Source organism: Trachypithecus francoisi, unplaced genomic scaffold, assembly GCF_009764315.1.
Source record: "Trachypithecus francoisi isolate TF-2019V2 unplaced genomic scaffold, Tfra_2.0 Contig00137, whole genome shotgun sequence".
NCBI lineage: Eukaryota > Metazoa > Chordata > Mammalia > Primates > Cercopithecidae > Trachypithecus > Trachypithecus francoisi.
In genome coordinates, this window is record NW_022680485.1 from 149,252 (window position 1) to 168,044 (window position 18,793).

At 43.5% G+C, this 18,793-nt stretch overlaps 1 protein-coding gene and 1 pseudogene across 6 annotated transcripts in view; one reads left to right on the plus strand and one right to left on the minus strand.

Annotated features, from left to right (window-relative positions):
* The window catches only part of LOC117064905 (zinc finger protein 91-like), a 338,773-nt gene that overhangs the window by 87,173 nt on the left and 232,807 nt on the right, over window positions 1-18,793 (minus strand). The gene's annotated exons all lie outside the window — the stretch shown is intronic.
* On the plus strand, window positions 14,118-14,955 carry LOC117065420 (annotated as a pseudogene).

Consider the following 18,793-nt stretch of genomic DNA (forward strand, 5'->3'; position numbering starts at 1 on the left):
AAGGTCCAGAAACCAGGACGGTCATAAAAGCTAATTTTTTTTTTTTTTATTATTATACTTTAAGTTCTAGGGTACATGTGCATAACGTGCAGGTTTGTTACATATGTATACTTATGCCATGTTGGTGTGCTGCACCCATCAACTTGTCAGCACCCATCAATTCATCATTTATATCATGTATAACTCCCCAATGCAATCCCTCCCTCCTCCCCCCTCCCCATGATAGGCCCCAGTGTGTGATGTTCCCCTTCCCGAGTCCAGGTTTCCTCATTGTTCAGTTCCCACCTATGAGTGAGAACATGCGGTGTTTGGTTTTCTGTTCTTGTGATAGTTTGCTAAGAATGATGGTTTCCAGCTGCATCCATGTCCCTACAAAGGACGCAAACTCATCCTTTTTGATGGCTGCATAGTATTCCATGGTGTATATGTGCCACATTTTCTTAATCCAGTCTGTCACAGATGGACATTTGGGTTGATTCCAAGTCTTCGCTATTGTGAATAGTGCCGCAATAACCATACGTGTGCATGTGTCTTTGTAGTAGAATAATTTATAATCCTTTGGGTATATACCCAGTAGTGGGAGGGCTGGGTCATATGGTACATCTAGTTCTAGATCCTTGAGGAATTGCCATACTGTTTTCCATAATGGTTGAACAAGTTTACAATCCCACCAACAGTGTAAAAGTGTTCCTATTTCTCCACATCCTCTCCAACAACTGTTGTTTCCTGATTTTTTAATGATTGCCATTCTAACTGGTGTGAGATGGTATCTCATTGTGGTTTTGATTTGCATTTCTCTGACGGCGAGTGATGATGAGCATTTTTTCATGTGTCTGTTGGCTGCATGTGTGTCTTCTTTTGAGAAATGTCTGTTCATATCCTTTCCCCACTTTTTGATGGGGTTGTTTGTTTTTTTCTTGTATATTTGTTTGAGTTCTTTGTAGATTCTGGATATTAGCCCTTTGTCAGATGAGTAGATTGCAAAAATTTTCTCCCATTCTGTAGGTTGCCTGTTCACTCTGATGGTAGTTTCTTTTGCTGTGCAGAAGCTCTTTAGTTTAATGAGATCCCATTTGTCAATTTTGGCTTTTGCTGCCGTTGCTTTTGGTGTTTTAGACATGAAGTCCTTGCCCATGCCTATGTCCTGAATGGTACTACCTAGATTTTCTTCTAGGGTTTTTATGGTATTAGGTCTAACATTTAAGTCTCTCATCCATCTTGAATTAATTTTCATATAAGGAGTAAGGAAAGGATCCAGTTTCAGCTTTCTACTTATGGCTAGCCAATTTTCCCAGCACCATTTATTAAATAGGGAATCCTTTCCCCATTTCTTGTTTCTCTCAGGTTTGTCAAAGATCAGATGGCTGTAGATGTGTAGTATTATTTCTGAGGACTCTGTTCTGTTCCATTGGTCTATATCTCTGTTGTGGTACCAGTACCATGCTGTTTTGGTTACTGTAGCCTTGTAGTATAGTGTGAAGTCAGGTAGCATGACGCCTCCAGCTTTGTCCTTTTGACTTAGGATTGTCTTGGCAATGCGGGCTCTTTTTTGGTTCCATATGAACTTTAAAGCAGTTTTTTCCAATTCTGTGAAGAAAGTCATTGGTAGCTTGATGGAGATGGCATTGAATCTATAAATAACCTTGGGCAGTATGGCCATTTTCACAATATTGATTCTTCCTATCCATGAGCATGGTATGTTCTTCCATTTGTTTGTGTCCTCTTTGATTTCACTGAGCAGTGGTTTGTAGTTCTCCTTGAAGAGGTCCTTTACATCCCTTGTAAGTTGGAATCCTAGGTATTTTATTCTCTTTGAAGCAATTGTGAATGGAAGTTCATTCATGATTTGGCTCTCTGCTTGTCTGTTACTGGTGTATAAGAATGCTTGTGATTTTTGCACATTAATTTTGTATCCTGAGACTTTGCTGAAGTTGCTTATCAGCTGAAGGAGCTTTTGGGCTGAGACAATGGGGTTTTCTAAATATACAATGATGTCATCTGCAAACAGGGACAATTTGACTTCTTCTTTTCCTAACTGAATACCCTTGATTTCTTTCTCTTGCCTGATTGCCCTAGCCAGAACTTCCAACACTATGTTGAATAGGAGTGGTGAGAGAGGGCATCCCTGTCTTGTACCAGTTTTCAAAGGGAATTTTTCCAGTTTTTGCCCATTCAGTATGATATTAGCTGTGGGTTTGTCATAAATAGCTCTTATTATTTTGAGGTACATTCCATCAATACCCTTTTTTTTTTTTCTAAGCCCAATTTCAGTTTGTTTCCACAATACTTAGAATGACTTATTGTTGTTTTGCAACTTCCTTCTTTTCTCTCTGTATTCTCATGTGCTCCTTCCTGCATGTGAAGTTGACCATTTGGTTTATTTTTTGCCACAGTTCACCCTGGTTTTGACAGAGAGAGAGAGAGAGAGACAGAGAGAAAGACCTTTTGTTATTGTTCACTCCTACTTATTTATTTGGTTTTTACTACTGTTTGTTATTATTTGTTATTGTTATATATTTACTGTTTTTTTTTTTAATTTATTTTGAGACAGATGTCAGCTGCGAGAGTTGGATCTAGCCACTAGCTTGCCTTGTCTAATATCGACCATATGCCTCTTGCCCTGCTATGTCTTAGGTGGACCAGATGTCTCTTCCCTTGCATGTCTAAGGTCAACCAGATGGCTTTCACCTTGCCGTATCTGATGTCAACCAGATGGCTTTCACCTTGCCATATCTGATGTCAACCAGATGGCTGTCGCCTTGCCATGTCTAAACTGGACCTTGCATCTCTCACCTTGCCATGTCAAAGGTCGATGATACGGCTCTTGCATTGCCATGTCTAAGGTGGACCAGATGGCTCGCACCAGGGTCAGTAGTCTTCAGGTCCAGCAGATACACCGCTTCCTTGATCTTCCCAGTCTCACCCAGGTGATCTTCCTATATTGGCCTCCCGACTACCTGGGACTACTCAGACCTTCTTCCTCTGTATTTTCTCTAACACCAATTTCAGTTTGTTTCCACAATACTTAAGGTGAATTGCTGTTGTTTTTCTTCCTGTTCTTTTCTCTCTATATTCTTATATGCTCCTTCCTGCAAAGTAAAGTTGACCTTTTGGTTTATATTTTGTCACACTTCAACCTGGGTTTGACAAATAAGATAAGAGAGAGAAAGACAGAGAGAGAAAAAGAATGAGAGAGAGAGAGAGAGACGAGTTCTTAATGTTAATATTAATTACCTTTTACCATTTTTCACTCCTACTTATTTATGTATTGGTCTTTAATATTGTTTGCTATTATATCACTTTTATTGTTATATATTTACTCTTTTTTATTAATTTTGAGAAAGATGTTGCTGGAAGTGTTGGACTTAGCCACCAGCTTGCCATGTCTAAGGTTGACAAGATGGTTCTCACCTTCCCCTGTCTGAAGTCAGCCAGGTGGTTCTCCCCTTGCCATGCCTGAGGTAGACAAGATGGCTCTCATCTTACCATGTCTGAGGTCAACCAGATGGCTCTTCCCTTGTTATGTCTGAGATTGACCTTGTTATGTCTGAGGTTATGTCAAGGTTCTTGCCTTGCCATGTCTAAGGTCGATAAGAGGGCTCTCACCTTGCCACGTCTGAGGTGAACAAATGGCTCTTCCCTTTTCATGTCTAAGATCAACCAAATGGCTCATGCTAGTGGCAGTACTGTTCAAGTCCAACAGAGAGATAGGATCGTGATTCACTGCAGTCTTGATCTTTCCAGCCTTGCCTAGGAGATCTTCCCATCTTGGCCAGAAGCATTAGAAAGAGTCCCCAGTTTGCATGCCTAAGATCAACCAGATGGCTCTCACCTTCCCATGTCTAAGGTTGACCAGATGGCTGTCACCTTGCTATGTCTGAGGTTGGACAGAAGTTTCTTGCCTTCCCATGTCTAAGGTCATTCAGGTGGCTGTCATTGGTGTCAGGATCATTCATGTCCATCAGAAAGATGCGATTATGATTCACTGTGGCCTTGATCTCCCTGGTCTCACCTGGGTGGTCTTTCCAATTGGGCCACTCAAGTACCTGAGAATACTCCGACCTTTTTCCCGTTTTTCTAACCCCAATTTCAGTTTATTTCCACAATATTTAGCGTGACTTGCTGTTGTTTTCCTTCATTGTTCTTTTCTCTCTCTATTCTCCTATGCTTTTTCCATGCTGAAGTTGACGTTCTCATTTATTTTTGGTCACACTGCAGCCTGAATGTGACAAATGGAAAGAGAGAGAGATATCTTAATTGTGATATTATTTTTTATTATTGTTCACTCCCACTTATTTATATATTTGATCTTTAATATTGTTTGTTATTATTTCTTTGTTATATACAGATATAAGATATGTAGATAGATAAATATATTCAAACACATGGGGTTATATAAACACATCCATGCATAGCCTATGAGTTCATCTTGTAAAAAAAGTCCCAAAATATAAGTAAATATAACTAAATCAAATATGAGTAAACCATTCCCAAAATGTAAGTAAATCAGTCCTACACAGCCCCCTCAGGATAGGTGAATACAATCAGCAAATTAGCTCAGTCCATGTATTTCCAATCAGTAAACTACCTCAGCCCAGGTGATTCCAATCAGCCAATTAGCTCAGCCCAGATGATTTCAACCAGCACATTTGCTTCGTTCACGTGGATTCAATCAGCCAATTATGTACGTGGTGACTAAGTATTCATCAAGGCAAGCCCGGGAAGGTAGATGTGAGTGGTGCATGCATACAACAAGAAGAAAATAAGTGTTCTTAAATTCTAATGTGGATAGAGAGTATTACATGCGTTTACTGTCAGCTTACTTCCCAGTTCTTGACCCTAAAGATGAAGCATTGCTTATGTTTATACAAAAACATTTTATAACTATGCTCCATTATGGCATTCTACTGAGCGAAAGAGAAGAGAATTCTACATATGCCTTCTTAGAATATGCTATGAGATTGAAAATGTCTTTTGGAGTACAATTTTTTGTATGTATAAATAATTACATAGACATATTATATAATTCTGTGAGTGTTTATGTATCTGCCTATGTATGTCTGTATACAGATGTATTCATCTTTGTATCTATATACAGTATAAATTTATAGAAAGTGAAAGTATTGATAGGTATTGATACTAACAGGAATGGAAGAAACTTACATACAAGTATAAACTTTCTTGGCTTATAAAGTGTATCTACAAGAGTACAAAAATAAAGATATAGTCTTGCAAACATTCTGCTACATTTATCATATACAAAGAAAGCAATGGTCTTTGTTGCTCACTTCTGAGAGATGAAAATGTCATTCATTGCCATCTCCAGTTTGACTTTTTGCTTTATCTTGTACATAGGGACAGAGATGAACCAGCCCCAGTCCAAAGGTCCTCACCTCAATTTGAGAATACTTATTATTTCTCATTATGGCTTCAGTCAAGACAGGGGCTGTTTTTGTTTTTTCCAGCGCATGTATGACATAAAAGTACACTTTTGTCTTATTATCTCTGAGGCTGAAGTAGGGTTTTTGTGTAAGAGAGAGAAAGTTTAGGTCACATTTTAGAAGTTAGATTGTGAAACTGAAAGCAAATATATGGTACATGGTACCTGACCACATTTTAATCAGGAAGTAGTGAACATTCACTGAAGTGCCACCGGTAATTCTTATTGGCTAGGTCAAAGCTTCTTTATGAGGAAAGCTAGGTGACTTATGTAGAGCATTTCTAGATGTTTCTAGCTGGATGTATAGAACCACTTTGTGCTGGCTTAATGAGACCCAGTATGAAAAACTTCCATGTGCCAGGTAACAAAAAACATTTTCACATTTATTTTTTATTTATTTATTTTTTTTTTTTGAGGCGGAGTCTCGCTCTGTCGCCCGGACTGGAGTGCAGTGGCCGGATCTCAGCTCACTGCAAGCTCCGCCTCCCGGGTTCACGCCATTCTCCTGCCTCAGCCTCCTGAGTAGCTGGGACTACAGGCGCCCGCTACCTCGCCCGGCTAATTTTTTTGTATTTTTTAGTAGAGACGGGGTTTCACCGTGTTAGCCAGGATGGTCTCGATCTCCTGACCTCGTGATCCACCCGTCTCAGCCTCCCAAAGTGCTGGGATTACAGGCTTGAGCCACCGCGCCCGGCTTCACATTTATTTTTAAAACATGATGTGATGAGTAGCTTGAATTGAATAAATCATCACTGAACTAATTGGTTGATTGCATTCAAATGGCCTGAGAAAAATGAATATAACCTCTGACCATACTTACTTTGTAATCATTTTTCTACATACATATATATTGATGTAAGATAAGTGAGGGAAAAAATATATATATACACACACACACACACACACACAGTGTGGGCCCCATGAGTATGGCTATTTAATGTCCATTTGTGCATATGTCTAGTAAAACAGATCAGAAAAAATCTACATCAGAAGTCATCTTCATTCACGAGCACGTCTTCATTCACTAGTTTCCTTAGCACAGCTCAGGGCTATCTTTCAGTGTGAGATGGTATGGAGCTATACAGGTAAGAAGCAAGTCTTCATCTGTGTTTCTAAGATAGACTGGGAAGTTGACAATGTTTCCTGATGAACATCTTTTGCATATACAATTATTTACATAGATAAACTCATATAATCCTATAGGTATATGTTTATTTATGTACTTATGTATATGTAAGAAACATGGCTGTGCTGTAACCAAGCAGGCATAGGTTGAGGTAAACAGCCTGGATGACTCAGCAGGTTTGTGGCACAGATGCACAGTCTTGTATAATCATAGCCATGTAGACATAACATAGAGAAGCTCCCTGCCTGGCTCTCAACCACAGTTGTTTGTGTAGTGTATAAATATAACGCTGATCCTGTGAAGGGGCTGCTGAATAAAGACATGTCTCATTTACCTGCTGTCTCTCGAGTGTTCTTCCAGCTCCCTGCCCCATGCCCACCCCTCCCCTCAACCTGCCCCTGAGCATGACATTTGGTGTAGTCATTGGCAGCATGAAGTGAGTGGGTCTTCAGCCCCTGAGGCTGCCATGTTGGCTATATGGCTGCAGCATGGTCTCTGGTACCCATGGCAGAGGTGCTGCTTGGATGGGCCACAGTGGAAATGTGAGAGGCAGTAGACAGTTCTTCTGCAAGTGTGGAGAAGGCACTGAAGCAGCTGGAAGTTCACAGCACCAAGAAGAAATGCACCTTCGCCAGCAGTCGGATGGGCATTTCTGACTGCACTACATGAAGTACATGCTCAGTCCCTTTGGGACACTGTGCAGGTAAAGGACCTTCAGACACAAGTTGAGCACCCGGAGGCCCAAATGCACAGCTTGGAGCAAAACCTGGAGGTGAAGGACCTTCAGGTGAAATCAGGGCACTTAGATGTTCAGATAAATAGCCTGGAGCAGGAGTTGGAAACAGATGTCAGCGCAACCTTGAGCCCATCCTCCAGGCCACACACTCCTGCTGGGTCTGATGCTGAGGAGGAGGAGGAGGCTCCTCTGCTGCGAGGTTGTCCTGTGATCTGACAGAAGGTAGAACGTGAGCAGCCAGTGGGACCCTAGGAAAGAGCCCCTGGACCCCTCACAGTGGCGGAACACACCTCTTGTAGTGCTTATACCCTCATTGAGTTGTGGGAGTCAGGTAAGCAATGCAAGCAGCATCTATGGGAGCCCCTCCCAGCCCGGTTACTCCATCTTTGGGATGAGGGGGATGAGAGCCTTTCTTGCTCCACCTCCAAGATAGATAAGCTGGCTTCTCTCACAACTCACCTCTCTCTTCATCAGCGGCTGCAGCTGTGTGGATGGTTGGCACAAGGGCAAAGTGACCACATGTTAATCAAGTGGCTGATTGCAGCCGTATGAACTGTTTGGAATGATGCTGGGGAGACACTAGAAATTGTAAGTAAATGGCAATCATAAACTGATTTGGTGCAGGTACTCTGGGAGACACGTATGTGGCAGGCTATGTTTAATCTGAATACCTGGGGTCAGATGATGAATGCTTTATGTCCCACTTGAGGGATCTTGTGCTGGATCTCTGTGGAGGCTATTGTCCCCAGAGCAGCAATTCTGGAAAATGCTTAAGAGGGGGCAAAATACTGTTGCTCAACCCAGCCCCACCTGGACAATTTAACTCAAGGACTATTTGCAGATAAGCAAAGACATAGGACCTTTCCTGTTTAATTAATTAGGGAACTGGCAGAGGTGCTTGGCACAGGGATGAGGCAGGGAACTGGATGACTGAAGACAGCATGTGGAACTAGCAATACACTAGTCCCCCACAAATGTACCGCAGATCTTAGCACTGGTAGATACCGGTGCAGACTGCAGTCTTGTTTATGGGAACCTGGGTAACTTTCCAGGCAAAACTGAACTTATTGATGGTTAGGGAGGCCTGTCAGTGAAAGTGAAACCTGTGTCTTTGCATCGTAGCATTGGCAACTTGGCTCCCTGCCTGTACACAATGTACCTTTCACTTATATCTGAATATATTCTGGGGGTGGACATTTTGAATGATCTGGACTTGCACACCATGGCCAGAGAATTCAGACTTCAAGTCAGTGTAGTAAAACTGGGACTGTGTGGACATATACACAACCAGGCCCAAGTTCTGCCAAAACCCTGATGGGTTACCTCCACATGTCAATACCATTTGCCAGGGGTGCATACAGAGATAACTGAGACTATTAAGAAGTTAGAGAAGATGCAAATAATGCATGGAACCCATATCGCCTACAATTCCTCAGTATGGCCAGTCAGAAAACCTGATGAGGCTTGGCGAAGATAGTGGATTATCAGAAACTGAATAAAGCAAACTGAATTAAAGTAACACCACCTCTGCATGCAGCTGTGCCTTCTATCATGGACTTGATAGGCCACTTGACAATAGAAGTGGATGCTGCCACTGTGTGGAGGATTTGGCTAATGCTTTCTTCTCAATTAACATTGCTCCAGAGAGCCAGGAACAGTTTGACTTCATGGGAGAGTGTCAATGGACTTTCACAGTGTTGCTGCAGGGCTATTGTATAGCCCCAACATGTGCCATAATCTTGTTGATAATGTTATGTTGACCTCTGATTTTCTTACAAATTTGTAAGTGGCAATGCCCCTCTAGCCTGGGAATTGGGATGATGCAGCTGAGACAGCCTTTCCTAGTAGCCAAGAAGGCTATTCAGCAGGAACAAGCCCTACTGGTAGTTAGTCAGGGGTGCCCATTTGAACTAAATGTGCATGTGACCACAGATAGTTGAAGTTGAGGCCTAAAGTGGCACACGGAGCGCCTGAGTATGCCAATAGGCTTTTGGCTCTAGTTATGGAAGGGAGCTGAGCTCCATTATCCATTAATAAAGAAGCAGTTAGCAACTGCCTATGCTGCCTTTCAGGCTCATAAGAGCATGGCAGGATGGGCTACAATCGTCGTGCAGATGACTTACCCGAAAGCATGGCCGGGTGCATTCATGGGTAATGACGACCCCCCATGGACTGGGATGGCACAAACATCCACTTTAGTGAAGTGGGGTGCCTACTTGGGGCAGCGGAGTATGCTGAGTACAAGTCCCTTAGCAGCAGAGTTTCAAGAAGTCTTGGGACCTGTAGTCCTAATACAAGATAAGGCCAGGGGGCTTAAGGCACCCCTAGATCCTGAGCCTTCACTGAAGGGGTGGCCTGCCCCTCCACACTTGTGGGTGTTTCTCGTTAGGTGGAAACGAAAGACTTGAGAAAAGGAATAAAACACAGAGACAAAGTGTAGAGAAAGAAAAGCGGGGCCCAGGGGACCGGCGCTCAGCTTACAGAGGACCCACGCCGGCACTGGCCTCTGAGTTCCCTTAGTATTTATTGACAATTATCTTTACCATCAAAAAGATAAGGGAGTGACTGGACAATAGGACTATGGTAGGGAGGAAATCAGCAGTAAGACATATGAACAAAAATCCCTGTGACATGAATAAGTTTAAAGGAAAATACTGTGCCTTGAGATGCATATGCGAACATCTCCATAAACCTTTTAGCAGTATTGCTCCAGCAAGCCCCACCTTATTCCTAAAGGTGGTTTTCTCCTTGCTCAGTAAACAGAACGCACAATGGGTGTTACCCGGAGATGTTCCATTGCCCAGGGAGGGGCAGGAGACAAATGTTTTTCTGTTTCTTGAGATTTAAGAGAATGTTGATGACCTTTAACCATAAGCAGCCTTTAGGCACTTGTTTAACAAGGCACATTCTGCACCGCCCAAAATCCTTTTAACCTAAGTCACCTTTGCACATGTCTCTTGCAAGGACAAAGTTGAAGGTAAGGTCACAGATTAACAGCATCTCAAATACAGAACTAAATGGAGTTTTTTATGTCTACTTCCTTCTATATAGACATGGTAACCAACTGATCTCTCGTTCTTTTCCCCACATTCACCAGTAGGAAGGGCATCCTGAGGTACTACTGCTGCCTGGATTACTGGTGCAGTCCAGCCTAGTACTAACACTGTATGGTTTAATACCAAGTATGGACAAAGTAGCTAATAAATTAAACTCAGGGAAGTGTAAATAGTGATCACCAAGGAGGTAACACCTATGGCAATCTGCAGTAATAGCTGGGCAGTTTATTAAAGCTTCACTTTGTGGTTAACTACCTAAAAGTTACAGAATTATCTAGTTAGTTACCAAACCACATAGGGCCAGGCTATGTGGCCAAATCTATAAAAGGAAGGATGACCTTCTCCAACTAAATACAGGAATGAATAGCAATCTGTTACTGCCTCCCCCAGTGCCCCCAAAGGTAGGGAAACAAACAAACAAACAAAACCCTGGTGTTAGCCACGGACCCTCCAAGCTCCTCATTACAGATGGTTGGCTATTGCCGCCCCCTGGAGGGAGGGTCTGCAGTATGACGAATCTTTTACTTTTTGGGTATTTAATGTGTGGCCTCCATGATAGACCATCCACAGTTGAATGGCCAGAGAAGGGACCCTCCTCCGGGAGACATATGTACTGTCCATGTGGCTATCATGAGCTCCCCTGTAACTTTAGCAGAGGTAGAGGATCCGAAAGAACCATGCAGAGCAGGTAAGATGTGGTACCATTGCCCAGGGCAGAAGCCCTCAGTGGCTGCATTGTTATCCAGAGATAAAAAGTTAGCCTGTATTTTGCCTAAGGAATGTGATTTGCCCCTGTTAGTACCTGTGCCTGCTTTGTCGTTCCAGTCATAGGTTGGCATGCTCAAACAGCATCATGAAATGGGCCCACACCTACATCAAGGTGACCAATGTCTCCAACTGTTAGATCTGCACTGCCCTTCCAGCAGCAGCTGCAGACAGCTTGCCCTGGCACATGCATCTAGCTTCTATACGGAACTAGACATGGCTAGAGGCTTGGGGTCCCACGGACAATCGGTGGGATGCAACATGGAAGGCTTTGGACAGGGGATGTCTCAGAACCCATGGCCAGCCTGTCCCCTGGCTGACTCATAGCATCCATAATGGATGAGACTGGCTAATGGGAAAACACATGGTGCCCCTAGTTCAGGTTCCACGATGCACAGAGCAGCACTGGGGTAAAGACACTGTGAGATAGTTGCCTGCTGAGATTTGTGCAAACATAATACTTGTCACCAAACCAAGGATGTGGTAGAACAAGTACCCTTACCAAGGCTGGACCCCCATGGACTTTGTGACTCCTGGGAGTTTATGGTTGTGTGGGGACACAGGGTGGCCATATCTGCCAGTCAGTTGAACTGGATGTTGTACATGGGGGTGGCCCTATGTGCCTGCCACTGTTCTTCCCACATTGCCTAGTCATCCGTATAACTGGGAGGCACTGCATCCTGCTTTTTGTGAGTGCAGTGGGCCCCCGGGTGGTTCTATCCCTTAGCAACAACTATCCCTGGACCAGGTGCCATTACTGTAGAAAAGCAGGTTGCAGCCTTTGTGGAGGACACAGCTCAGGTGCTGAGTTATACCTCTTTTTGTTAACTGATGAAGTTGATCCAATCAGGAAGGTGGTGTTGCAAAACCAGATGGCCTTAGACATAGTCACAGTTGCCCAAGGTAGCACTTGTGCCCTTGTAGGGACACAATGTTGTACATTTATCCCTGACAGCCACTGGAACATAATGACAACTTTACAATGGATGTCACAGGGGATTAAGACAATTGAACACCTTACTGATGAACCCCTGCAGAGATGGTGGGTGTCTCTGGGCTCTGGCTTATGTTGGGCTTTCATCATCATGGGTAGCATAACAGGAACATTAGTGGTAGGTTGTTGCTTTCTGTGTGAATCACCACCAAAGAGGATCCTCTTGGCCTAGGGGGGTGGAGTGTAAGAAATATGACTGTACTGCAGCCAACCAGGCATAGGGCAGCAGGGATATGCCAAGGTAAACGTTCTGGATGACTAAACGGGTTTGTGGCACAGGCACACAGTTCCATGTTTTCTATAATCATAGCCATACAGACATAACATAGAGAAGCTCCCCACCTGGCTCTCAGCCACTATTTTTTGTATAGTGTATAAATGTAACACTGACCCTATGAAGGGGCTGCTGAATAAAGCCATGTCTCATTTACCTGCTGTCTCTCGAGTGTTCCTCCAGCTCCCTGCCCCACATCCACCCACTCCCCTCAGCTCTCAGCTGGGGATGGAACCTGACCCTGAGCATGACAGTATTTTTATATCCAGGTCATTATATCTGTCATTATTTCAATATGTATACAGAATAAAGATATAACATTTCAAAGTTTTAATAGGTATTTTTACTGATAGTAATATAAAAATAAACTTCCATACCTGTAAAATCTTATTAGTTCTTTAAAGTATATCCACAAGAGTAAACAAATAGAAGAATACTCTGACATAAATTTTGCTGCACTTAATGTGTTTAAAGAAAGTATTTGTTTGTTTGGATGTGGTGGCTCATACCTGTAATTCCAGCACTTTGGGAGGCCGAGACTGGCAAATCACTTGAGGTCAGGAGTTCGAGACCAGCCTGGTAAACATGGTGAAACATTGTGTCTACTAAAAATACAAAAATTAGCTGGGTATGGTGGTGGGTGCCTGTAATCCCAGCTACTCAGTAGGCTGAGGCACGAGAATCGTTTGAACCCAGGAGGCAGGAGTTGCAGTGAGCCAAGATCGTGCCACTGCACTTTACCCTGGGCAAGAGAGCAAGACTCTGTCTCATAAATAAATAAATATATACATACATACATACATACATACAAAAAGAAAATACTTTTTTGTTGCTCCAATCTGTGAGCGAGAAATTTACTAAAACCTCAAGTGACATTCAACGCCAAGTCAAAACTGTTTCTTTTCTTTCTGATTAACACAGGAACCGAGATAAACTAGCTTTAAATTAAAGGCCCAAATCCAGGCTTGAAAATATTAATTCCATTGAAAGGTTACATCTTTTCAGGAGCTCTGTATTTTGAACATGTGACATTGGAATACAATCTGGTAATTAGTTAGGTTGGCTGAAGAAGTGACTTATTGGATAGTGGTAGAAAAGCCAAGGTCTAAGCCAGGTGTGGTGGCTCACGCCTGTAATCTCAGCACTTTGAAAGGCCGAGGTGGATGGATCATGAGGTCAAGAGATTCAGACCATCCTGGCCAAGATGGTGAAACCCCGTCTCTACTAAAAATACAAAAATCAGCGGCCAGGTGCGATGACTCACACCTGCAATCCCAGCACTTTGGTTGGCTGAGGTGGGCAGATCACAAGGTCAGGGGTTTAAGACCAGTCTGGCCAATATGGTGAAACCTTGTCTCTACTAAAAATACAAAAAGTAGCCGGGCACGGTGGTGGGCATCTGTAGTCCCAGCTACTTGAGAGACTGAGGCAGGAGAATCACTTGAATCTGGGAGGTGGGGATTGCAGTGAGCGGAGATCATGCCACTGCACTCCAGCCTAGGTGACGGGGAGATTCCGTCTCAAAAAAAAAAAAAAAAAAGAAAGAAAGAAAAAAAAAGGAAAGTTAAGGTCTGTGAATTTAAGATAGCCTGCAATACTGAAAGAAAATTTCAGATTCCTTTGCACGCTTTAAAGATTTATTAACAGATATATGTAGCTAGATAAACATATGCAAATACATACAGATATATAAAGATATCTATGTAATATCCATTTATGAGTATGTTTTGTAAAAAAATAAATAAATAACCAAATTAAAAGTAAGTCAGGAGAGAGCTTCAAAACAGCCGGGTGGCCTCACTTCACATCCCAGCCTGTCCATCCATCCAGCAGCCAACGCAGCCATCAGATCCGGCACATCCTGCTCTGGGCTTTAAACATGACCACTTGCCTCCCCTGCCCCGTGAAAATGTTGGTGCTTTTTGCTTTCATCATCGCCTTCCACATCAACTCTGCAGCCTTGCGGGTTCATCGCCACCATCAACAATGCCTGGTGGGTAGGAGATGAGTTTTTTGCAGATGTCTGGAGATTGTGTACCAACAACACGAATTATACAGTAATCAATGACACATTTAAAAAGTACTCCATGCTCCAGGCGGTCCAGGCCACCGTGATCCTCTCCACCATTCTCTGCTGCATTGCCTTCTTCATCTTCATGCTCCAGCTCTTCATCCTGAATCAGGGAGAGAGGTTTGTCCTACCCTCCATCATCCAGCTAATGTCGTGTCTGTGTGTCACGAATGCAGCCTCCATTTATACAGACAGGTATGAAGACATTCACGAGAGAAACATGAAATTCTATTACCTGACCAAAGAAGGCAGCAATGGCTACTCCTCCATCCTGGTGTGGGTGGCCTTCACCTGCACTTTCAGCAGCGGCATGATGCACCTGATACTGAGGAAGGGCAAATGGAGTTCCGGAGCTTATTTGTTTTTGCTGCAGTACAGAATCCACATTCAGATAACCATTTTGTATATAATCATTATTTTTTTGAGGTTTTTCTAGCAAATGTATTGTTTCCTTTAAAAGCCAAAGAAAGAAAGAGAAAAAAAATTCAAAAAGGAGAAGAGTTTTTGCATTCTTGAGTTCAGAGAATAGACTATGAAGGCTGGTATTCAGAACTGCTGTGCACTCAAAAGTCTCAAGACACAAGCAAAGTTCCAGCAAAGCTCAAATCCAAAAGCGCTTGGCGGGACATTTCTTAACCATAGGGCTGTGAAGGGAGGAGATGAGAGGCTGGGAAAGCCAGGTCTCTGGGGATGTGCTTCCTATAGGTTTTAGCTGGCTCAAGCTCCTCCCAAGTCGCTCTGCTAGTGGTAGGTGAAAGGGGGTGAGGTGGGTTGCAGGAGAGGAATGACAGTTTCCTGAAAGGTTTAGCCCAAGTTCCAAGTGAGAAGCAGGTGTCGTCCCTGACATTCTGTCTGTATCCAAACCAGAGCCCAACCAACCCTCCGTTATAGAGGCGGGTCAGAAAAAGCTTCACCTAAATTTACTGACAGTGTCACCTGCTTGCCTTAGGAATGGCGATCCTTTACTTGCATGCCAGATTTATACTCACCCTTTGGCAAAACCTACAGTCCCCCCGCCCACCCCAGACCTACAGAATCAGTCTTCAAGGGATGAGGCCAGTAAATCTGCTTTTCTAACATGCTCCCTGGGCAACACTTCAGATGCATTGAAGTTGGGGACCACAGTCCCTGGGCCAGGTGAGCAGAGCTGCCTCATAAATGCTAGGATGTCATCATGTGGAGATGGGGAAGTGGGTGTAACCCCCACAGCAGGCCAAAACTTTGGCCTCCATCACCACAGCTGTCTACATCCAGGGTCACCAAACTCCATTCCTGGTCCATGTGAACTCATAGACACCTTCAGGGAGTGGCGTGCAGCCTCCTTCCCATTCTATACCAGAAGGCCTCTCCCTTCTTGTCCAGCCTTTCATGCTACACCTGGCTGGCCTCTCACCCCTATTTCTGGAGCCTCAGAGGATCCATCCACCATTCATTCATCAACATAAATCATGACATGCATGCATGTACCAGGCACAGGGGATACCCTCTCAAGACAATCTCCTTCTAGGGCTCATGGCCTAGTGGAGGAGACAGATTAATAATTAATTAGAAAAACTAGCAGGGCACAGTGGCTTACACTTGTAATCCCAGCACTTTTGGAGGCCGAGGCGGGTAGATCACCTGAGGTCAGGAGTTCAAGACCAGCCTGGCTGAAATGGCAAAATCCTGTCTCTACTAAAAATACAAAAGTGAGCTGGGCATTGTGGTGCATGCCTGTAAACCCAGTTACGTGGAGGTTGAGGCATGAGAATCACTTGAACCCAGGAGACAGAAGTTGCTGTGAGCCGAGATCGTGCCACTGCACTCCAGCCTGGGCAACAGAGAGAGACTCCATCTCAAACAAACAAACAAAACCCAAAAACACAAGAAACTAATTACACAGTGTGATGAAGCTGCAAAGAACACCACTAAGAATTCAAAATCAACCTGGCACAGTGGCTCACCCCTGTAATCCCAGCACTTTGGGAGACCGAAACAGGCTGATCTTGAGGTCAAGAGTTCGAGACCAGCCTGGCCAACATAGTGAAACCCCGTCCCTACTAAAATTACAGAAAAATTAGCTGGGTGTCATGGCAGGTGCCTATAATCCCAACTACTTGGGAGGCTGAGGCAAGGAGAATCGCTTGAACCTGAGAGGTGGAGGTTGCAGTGAGCCGAGATCGCACCACTGTACTCCAGCTCAGGCGACAGTGTGAGACTCCATCTCAAAAAAATAAATACATAAATAAAATAATTCAAAATCGAGGCCTGTGGCATGGAAGGGAGCCTGCTTTTTGTGTGCCTATTTTTAAATGCTCCTGGAGGCATTTAGATCAGTCTAAATATAGCTCCATTCAGTTCATGCAGATGGCATTTATTGGGCAGTACCCGTCTGTGAAAACACTCAGAAAATACGTCTGTGGAGGGGCCCATGGTCCTGACAGCAAATGCAGTGAGAGGATCCCATAGAGCCAGGGTTTTCAAGCTTTAGGGGTTCCCTTGCTCCTTGGGACAGGCTATTTCAGTGAGTCTGGGGGAAGGATTCCCAGGTGATTCTAAGACTATGCTGAGAAATAGAGCTTTTGGGGGCTTGTCCTTCAGGATCAAAGCATGATGTGCTATGCAGCAATGCAGGCCATGCAGGAACCCTCCCAAGATAGAAGCTCTTTGCACTTCGTTGTCTTTTTCCGCTTATGTTGGAGCAGGATGCTAGGAGCTGTCCTGGGATGCGGTGTGGGACCTTGTGCTATTTAAATACTTTTGCACTTGACCTTGTGCTGAGTGAAGTGATGATTTGCCATCAGCTCAGTTCCAGTGGAGCTGAAGAGACATCTGGTTTGAGTAGTTTTAGGGCAACTGTGGATATCTTTTCAATGCAGGATTTGTTCTTTCCATCTACTCTTTCATTCATTTTTGACAAATGGTATTAAATGTTTACCATGTTCCAGGCAGTGTGTAAGGCTCTGAAAATGCAGGGGTGAACAAATCTAGATAGCCTCCCTGCCGTCGTGAAGTTTGCAGTCCATGAGATAGGACCCCTTCCCTATGGAGAAGCCACCAACGCAGTACAGGGTGGCTTGGGGCCACACAGAGGACAAATGACACCTTCTGCCTCAATGAGAAACTATCATTGGTCATGTGGGCAAGAACATGTTTTACACCCCCAGGGTTAACAGGATGCTGCCCAAGCTCATGGAGAAAGTTGAATCTTAAGTTTCCCTGACACTTTCTACCTTGGTGGCTTTTCTATAATTTTCTGGTAGTCACAATGGAAACAAACAAAACACCTTAAAACCAGAGATCAGCCCCCAAGCAATACATGAATTCCCTTCACAGAAAATGTCAGGGCTGCATGATCTGTGTTGAATGCAGTCTGAGATGATCCTGTGGATTTTCCCAGCTGGTTGCCACTACTGTACAACATTCAGTGCCCACATCCACCGGTGCCAGTAAGGTTGTATGAGACATGAGAAATGCCTCTTCCCTGCTATGTGACTTGCATTTGAGAAGCTGGAAAGAAATAATGACATCAGGGAGAAAACATTCAACCTTCTTACCTGTGGGTAGAATCAGCCTTCACTTGGTGCTTATTACCAGTTATTCAAGAACAATAACAATGACAAAATTAGTTGATATCCAAGAAGCAGATATTAGGACCAAAGATAGCATCAACTATATTTGAAGGAACTGTAGTTTGTGCATTTTATGGCACTTTTATAAAGTACTATAATTCTTTCACTGAGGGGCTATGTGATGGAGACAGACTAACTCATTTTGTTATTTGCATTAAAATTATTTTGGATCTCTGTTCAAATGAGTTTGGAGAATGTTTGACTTGTTGGTCTGTGTGAATGTGTCTACATATACCTGAATACGGGAACATCGGAGACCTCCTCACTCCCACACTGCTATAGTTTGCATGCATTTGTGCACACCCCTCATGAACAGGTTGAAATTCTAGGATGCTCTATGTTAGCTGATGATGAAGAAACATAAAACTCCAAGCCTGTTTGTAAACACGATAAACACAGTGGCCTAGATAAAAGCTGTATCATAGTTTAAAATCTGCCTTAGAGGATATCACTAAATATCCCTAATAGTTTAAAGGTTACTTACAATAGAGCAAGTTGGACGGTTTTGTGGTGGTGTGAAAATGCTAGGGCAGGGCTAGAGGTTAATTTTGAATCTTGGTTTGGGGAGAAATGTGAATTTAGGGTAGTTAGAAACTTTCTACTTAACGTACCTTCAAAATAGTCCATTTTCTATGTTTTGCATAATCTGCAACTGTACATGGAAAATAAACTTTCCAACACCCCCCCCCAAAAAAAAAAAAAAACTACATCAGAGGTCAT